Source organism: Myotis daubentonii, chromosome 3 (genome assembly GCF_963259705.1).
Source record: "Myotis daubentonii chromosome 3, mMyoDau2.1, whole genome shotgun sequence".
Classification (NCBI taxonomy): domain Eukaryota; kingdom Metazoa; phylum Chordata; class Mammalia; order Chiroptera; family Vespertilionidae; genus Myotis; species Myotis daubentonii.
In genome coordinates, this window is record NC_081842.1 from 142,475,137 (window position 1) to 142,483,073 (window position 7,937).

A 7,937-nucleotide genomic window follows, 5' to 3' on the forward strand; every position below is an offset into this window, starting at 1 on the left:
CCAGCAGAGGGCACCAAGGAGGAAGAGGGAAGGTCGTTCACAGAACAGTGTCACTGCCCAAAGCCAGCTTTAAGGGGACTGAAGAACCAAGTAGGACAGAAGAAAGCCTGTTGATTCTTTGAGCCAATCGCTGGACGCACAATGGGCAAATGAACAGGAGACACCATTGGAGCAGGAAGACAGGAAAGGCAGACATGCCCAATGTTCAGAAACTGCCAGGGAGCCAGGGCCTTTGTACCCAGGGACCCTGCTGCTGGAGGTTCGCTGCCTGCAACCATTCACCACTGTAGACAGACACTTCTGACTGTGCCCTGTCAGTCTGGTATTGCCGAGCATACTTAAGTTATACTTTTCTTTTCTTTTTGTTAATTGATTTCAGAGAAGAAGGGAGAGGGAGAGAGAGATAGAACATCAATGATGAGAGAGAATCATTGATCGACTGCCTCCTGCCTGCTCCCCACTGGGGATCAAGCCCACAACCCGGGCATGTGCCCTGATTAGGAATCAAACTGTGACCTCCTGGTTCATAGGTCGATGCTCAACTGCTGAGCCACACTGGCTGTGCTTGGATTACACTTTCAAACACAAGTAAAACTCTCTTAATACTATGAGAAAATAGTTCATCTTCCTAAATGACAAGGTACGTCAGTCTGGTGCCTGTGTGATTTGACTGACATTGAACTTAAGCAAATATTTATGGGAACAGGAAGCAGTGATTAACAGATTCATTAATTCAGTTATGGCACAAGGTAGCTCCTCAATACGTGTTCGTTGTCGCTGCTGATGATGATAATTAAAATCCTGTCTCTAGATGGGTTGTGGTGTGTAATCCTTTCATAACTACCTAAGTCCTTATGCCTTGATGAGAACTATCATTATGTGTAAATATTGACTAAGACTGAGCCTCAAACATGCCATGGAAATTCAAGGTTATAATCTACTAACCAACAGGAATGAAGTGAAACAAACAACTGTTTGCACTGATGGTGGAAGTGCAGGCATGATCCTAAGTCAATACATGGTGTCGTCATTTTTCCACAGTCGACAGACAGTCTGGGCTTATCTGGAAGAAATGTTGCATGGAACTTCTGCTATTTCTTCATCATTCAGTGGCTTTCAGGCCTGTTAGTGATGAAGGTCCTCTCCTCAGTTCAGTCCCACAAAATCACCAGGAGGAGGTCGGGAGGCCAAGAGCCCCTGGAAGGTTCATTAGGCCTGTGGCCCTCCCAGTGCCACCCACTGGGATTTCCCTAGAAGTAAAGAGAAGGAGCTGAGTTTTTCTTAGGGGCACATCTTGTCTTAAGAATGACCCTCCCCCCAATTTTTTTTAATGTCAGCCAAAATTGGTAAGAACTAAAGTGCTGAACTGAATTTGGTTCCAGCCAGGCATTTGACAACATGTCTTCCTAATTTTCATCAGTAAATTAAAGATGGAATGGATATAGAAATGGGACTCATTTAGACACTTCCCTCTGCCACACCTAACATCCCCCACCCCACCCCCGCACACACACACACATACACACACACCAACTAATTTATAACTTACCAAATGGAGATGATCTATAGGACACTATTTGTAAGGGAATTAAAGTAAGTCAGGCAGCAACTTTAAAAATCAATAAACCCAAATTCATATTTTGCCACAACTTACCCTTCAATACCATCCGCCCCACACAAATCAACTGAGGTGTTTACACCAAGACTTCCAGACATGAGAAGTAGCATTTCCTCTGTCCAGAGCTTGGGGGGAGGGGGTCTCTTTTACAGGCATGAGTGAGGTTCGTATGAAGGGACAATGGATATTAACGTGCTTTTCTCTTCTGTATTTCAGTATACATACCTTCTCTCATCTGAAGTATCTATTGAAGGGCAGGGGTAGGATCAAAAGCATTCAGATTATTCTAACAGAAACTCAAAGAAAAATAAAGTGTTTGTGTTTAGCTTTCAGCATTCAAAATTGAGAAACACAACAGTTTGCAAGCTAAATTTTGTAGAGGAAGGAAATTTTCTAAATTCCTTAGGTATGTCAGGAACCAAGTCAGAAGGAGCTTGGATGTTTTCCCCATAATATAGACAAGATTCCTCTTCTGCTTATGACTATTGGGCCATTACACTGGTTGCCCTAAAGTTAAAAGAAGGTATGCCATAGAGGAAGACGTATAGATGGAAGATTCTGAGCCTTTAAGCAAAGCTTGGAGGTGGATTGTGGGAAGAATTAAGAGAGGCCAGGAAATCTAGTCCCAACATCAAGATTCTTAGGGCCCACTTCTTCTCCTTCGGGTGGGTAGAGCTTTTTAAAATATCCAGACAGGCATGGGAGAGCCATCCAGCTTTGGACTAGTCTAGTGGCACATTCCCAGGGTGTGGCAGGGCCTTCCCCCAGCCCAGGGAATGCGACAACCTTATCAGCAGAAAAGGAGTGATGGGTTTTTTGACATCCCCCTTCCAGGTGGCGTGGGTGGGAACTCTGGAGGAACTTTGTGCCTAGTGCAGGATGCAGAGGGCCCAGCCCCCGCTGCCTTAGGGTGATGACAGGTGGGGTTTTAAGAAAAGAGGCAAAGGGCCCAAACCAGTGGTAGGTGCTAGCGCATCAGCCCTCCTCTCCCTCCCCCGCCCCGCAAATGCTGGATGCCATGCCTCAGTGTTTAACAACCCCAGCCGTTTGCCTTGGGAAACAGAAGGGATACAGATGACACTTTCAGGCGGTCACATGCCATCTGGGGGCACAGCAGAGCCAGGGATGGAAAATCTGAGACACCCAAAGAGGCAGAGGTTAACCTATACATCAGACCAGGTTAATGGAATCTTACTAAAAGGTAGGGTCCCCTGCCCTCCCCCCAGCAGATGGGGCTTGTGAAAAGGTAAGAACAATAAAGAGGGCATATTTTCTTTGGGAAGGGAAGTGTAGCATGAGCAAATTTGCAACTTGGGTCCAGTAGCTTCAGGAAGAGTCAAATCATCTGCATGCATAGATGGCAGACTCTGAGCCTTGGGGAAAGTCGATGTTACTGATTCCAAGGACACAAAATTTCATTCTTTAATAATATTATTTTGTGTTGTGGTATATATATATATATATATATATATATATATATATATATATATATATATGGCTAATATGCAAAGTGTCCCCTTGGGAGTCCGATGGGGAGACCAGGAGTTCGATCGCTCACTATGATGTGTGCTGACCACCAGAGGATGGTGTGGAATGAAGGAAGGCCCCAGTCGGCAGCTGGCAGCCGGCAGCTGGGGTAGGAAGGCCCCAATCAGCCTGGATCGCTGGCCAGGCCTAGGGACCCCACCCATGTACAAATTTCGTGCACCATGCCTCTAGTATGTATATAATTTATAAATTTTTATCTCTTAAAAATTTTCAAGTTGATGAGCATTTGTGGCAGGACATTGGGTCTCTCCCCCTTCATTTCATACATGTACCCGCTCTGGGGCAAGTCAGAAGAGCTCTCCCCCTCCATTCAGGAATAAAACAGGAATGAATTAACCAGCCATGTGGTGAGGCACGGCCAGGGAGAGGAGGAAGAACTCCAGGATCTGTGGGTGGGCAGATGAAGAAAGAATATCCTCAGGATGAGAAATCTTCTCCCAAGGTCCAAGAGAGAGGTGCCTGCCGGAAGAGAGTGAATTCCCCTGTGTGTGGCAGGAGGAGCAAATGGAGCATCTGAATGGGTTCGAAAAGCCACTTCCTGTTCTTTGGCCAAGGGGAATTATGGATTGCAATGGAGGTCAGGATCTGGACTACACATCCTGTTGGAAAGTGTGTGTGTGTGTGTGTGTGTGTGTGTAAGAAAAAGAAAGACAGAGAGAGAGAAACATGAGATGAGATGGAGAACAGTAAGGCTGGCTACAAAGATATTTCCTGGGAGTGGACGTGCTGTCCTTCCTTCTGACATAAAAGGCAAGGTCATGAGGTTACACAACACAAAGAATCACTCCAAATATATTTTTAATGTTAATCTCATTCTTTTATATAATTTGGAGCCATTCCCATAGCTAGATAATATTTAACTCCAACTTTCTTTCCTAGTTAGAAAAGAAGTATATCACACATAAATAGTGCTGGTCAGAGACAAAAGTAGTAAGAGTTTTCCGTTACATTAACCCAGACCCATGCGTGTGTGTATGGCCATCATGCTTTCCAAATATAAAGTATCCTAAGGAACGGAGGGCGGTGGGGTCGGGTGAGATGGAGAAAGCAAAGCAACATTGCCAGTTCCTGGAACAGTATTTCTTCGCTGGTTTGCATACAGGATTCTCAATGTGCGTGTCTGGACAGCCTATTCCATTGCTCTATTTTACCACCTCAGCCCCAAGGAAGTGTTTTTTCACTCTCTCCCATCTTGCTCCTGAGCCTACAGCACGAACAAGCATTAAGAGACAAGCGAGCTGTCAAATGGAGCAAAGAGGGATGACTGCCAAGAATTATCTTGAGGTTCACTGGGGTTTTCAGAAAGAAATGTCCATGGTTGTGAGGGGCCATCTAGTTAACTGCTATAAATGTAAGTGGCTCTTCACACAGACGCCCCTTTCCAATAAACACCCTCTTTATGGGGCATGGGATGGAGCAGGAAGACGAACCTTCTAAAACTGTCAGCTGCATAGACTCATTTTAGCCTGCATAGCTTGACGATTTAAATTTGAGAGGGAAACAAGATTCAGTATTTTTCCCTTTAATCTGGTGAGAAAAGCGGAGTATGGGTGTGAGGGACCTTCCGTTTTGTGCTGTGCCTTTGAAAAGAGAACAAAACACAATGTCCTGAGATGAATTGTCATTTTCCGAAGCTACTGTTTTCTTACAAATTCTTAGGGAAATGTTGCCACCTTCTGGACAAAATGTGCAATCAGCAGTCACCACAAGCTTGCCATCCAGCCTCTTCATACACTCATTTCCGTGGGCTGTAAAGAAGAATTTTGTTTTGGTTTTCTTTCTTTTCTGCAATTATGCCTGCACAACACTGATACACTAAAAAAAATCAAGCCACTATACTAGTAAATGGACTCATCATATCCATAATAGAATAGGAAGCACATTTCACCAAGTAAGCAGATTCTTCAAAGCAGGACTGATCAATCTCACCCACAAAGTTTCACAGGTTTTCACTGTCTCATTCTCAGACTCCTTAACTCTTACGGGGCTTGAAGAGGGGTGGATAGTTTCTCAACCGGGTTTTCTCTTTATTTTTTGATTTATGCTTCTTACGCTTTCAGAAAGAGGTCCACGTTAGCCTAGCTAAATGTCTTGAAGTTTATTTTTTCCATATATCAGTATGCTCAAGTCATTGGTCATATTTTGAGCATAAAAATCCAATGGCAGAACCCACATCCTGATTCGTGGCAAAAACATGTATGTCCTTTACCTGTGTAGGGTGCCCCTTCCTCTAGTCAATCTCACTAGCAAACCTATCTTCTTCCACAAACAAGGCAAGGAAGACGGATGTGATCACTTGTTTAAACAGCTGTGTGTTTGTCCCTCTGAAGAAAACTAAACGGCGAAGAAGGAACCACACCGGCACGCTGACGGGGACCCGCCACCCAGCCAAAAGCTCGGTCGTCTTTCTGACGTCTAGGTCGTGGAGAATTCGCAGGTGTAGAAAGTGGATTTCTCGGCTGCATGAGCACCACCTGCAGGACCTCGTGCGGGCTCTCGGCCCTCAGAACCCGCGGGCTTCTGCCATGGGTCCAATGTCCTGCTTCATCAGAACCTGCCAGAGGGGGCGCCCTTTCTCTGAGAACCTCTCCTCCTACTGGGAGGTCCTGGTTGATGGTGATTGACAGCTCGGAGCACCTGCCTCTGTGCTGCCCCTATTTATAACGGGAAACCGGTAGGGAGGCCCAATCTTACTCATTGCGGCTTGTCCGGAAAGCTGCTGGTGGACTGTCGGCTGTTCCCTAAGCTTTAGGCCAGGTGGCCAGGCGTCTGCCCATCCCGAAGTGTCGGCTCTGTGCTCACCGCCCCCTCAGTTTCTCCTGGGCTCACCCTCTGGCTGGAGAGTCGGCGAGCTCCTCGGGGTCCTTGTGAATGAGGTAAGTGCAGAGGAAGGAGGGAAGTTAAATGTCTCTGACCAACTGCAGATGGGTCTCTTGTCCACCAGACACTGGCTGAGTAATTACCTATCACCTGCGAGGCAGAGATCAGATTGGGTGTCACAAGGGACCCCTGGGGAATGGCCGGATCATGCCACTCACAGAGGGACTCAGCCCCCGCCTGCCTCCATCTAACTCTCAAATCGCCAGCTGCAGTGCTCACTTTAAAAGCACAGCTTCAAGGCTGACTAGCAGCCCTTCAGTGGAGGCAGCATCTCATGGGGGAGGGGGCTTCTTGAGTGACTGCTCAGAAAAGCACAAAGAGAATGAAAGGGGGAAATATATATATATTTTTAAAAACCGAGTTCTTCCTAGAAATCCTCTTGTTTTGAATTGGGAAGTCCCTGGTGCAGAAATGTCTTTGGTGCTGGTGATAATCTGGGCCTGTAAGTGCGACATTGATTCACTGTCCCCAGATGCCCGGGGGCTGAATATCAAGGAACAAATGCATTAATCATGGCAGAGCCAGCCGCAAAGACCACCGCTCCCAGCACACAGAGCGCAGACCTTCTCACAGACCACACGCTCCGAGGTAGCTCTCCAAAGTCTCATTACTGAGTGAGTGTGTGTGTGTGTGTGTGTGTGTGTGTGTGTGTGTGTGTTGGGGGGTTGGGGGGGGGGGAGAGGGTGTAACAGACTTTCTCCAAAACATGCATTTAGCAATAAATGTATTTACATTTACCTTACATTAAAAAAAAAGAAAGAAAAAAGAAAAGGAGAGAGGTAGAATCTTTGGACCAGAGTCCTTACCGATGAAACAAACAGGAACACATGCGCACGCACACACAGGCACCAGCTTTCAGGGAGAAACAGAAAATAATGTTTAGCAATTACGGGCCACAGCTGCTGCAGTTCCAGTGTGTGCGTGCTACACAGGTGCGGCCATTATAACAATGAATAGCTTGCATTAAAGGTGCCATCCATGGGGGTAATAATACGAGGGTTGAAAAGGTATTTTCATTTGCAGCCTGGTGTTAGGCAGAAAATAAAATAAGGCGTTTCCCAGCCAGCCTGATGGCTCAGCTGCCACCCGGGAGGCGCGAGCCTCAGATTAATCTAGGACTCGTATGTGTGCGCCTGACAGTGGGAATCTGGCAATAGTAACTTGGAGAGATCACCAGATCTCCTCCTGGTCTTAAAAAAGGCCGCTGATTGGGGAAACTGAGGCACTCTGCAGGTTCTAGAGCAGTGGTTTTCAACCTTCTGGCCCTTTAAATATAGTTCCTCATGTTGTGACCCAACCATAAAATTATTTTCGTTGCTACTTCATAACTGTAATGTTGCTACTGTTATGAATCACAATGTAAATATCTGATATGCAGGATGGTCTTAGGCGACCCCTGTGAAAGGGTCGTTTGACTGCCAAAGGGGTCGCGACCCACAGGTTGAGAACCGCTGTTCTAGAGCCAGCAGCATCAGCCAGGGTAACATCAACCGCTACCTAGCACCTGCTGGTTTCTGCGTACTAGAATTTGTGGGGGGAAATCCAGAGAAAGGGTCCCCATGGGTGGTGGAGTGGCCCCCACTGGGGAGGAAGCCTAGAGGAGAGCCCCTCCCCCTCCTCAGGCCTTGGCTCTGGACATGCCATCCCTGCACCCACGTCACAGCATTCCCCCTCCTGGGGGCCCGGCTCTGAAAGCTGGGCCCTAAGCTCAACACAGCCAGCCCGCTTTGCTCACCTCTCACTTTAAAAGCCCAGCAGAGGATGGGCACCATATCTCACTTGCCAGGACTCCTCAAATCACTCACCTCTTCAATCTCAAAGGGAAAATTATCGTAAGGCAACCAAGACATTCGTGCAGATTGATGGCTGCATGAAGCGGAGAAGGAGGGAG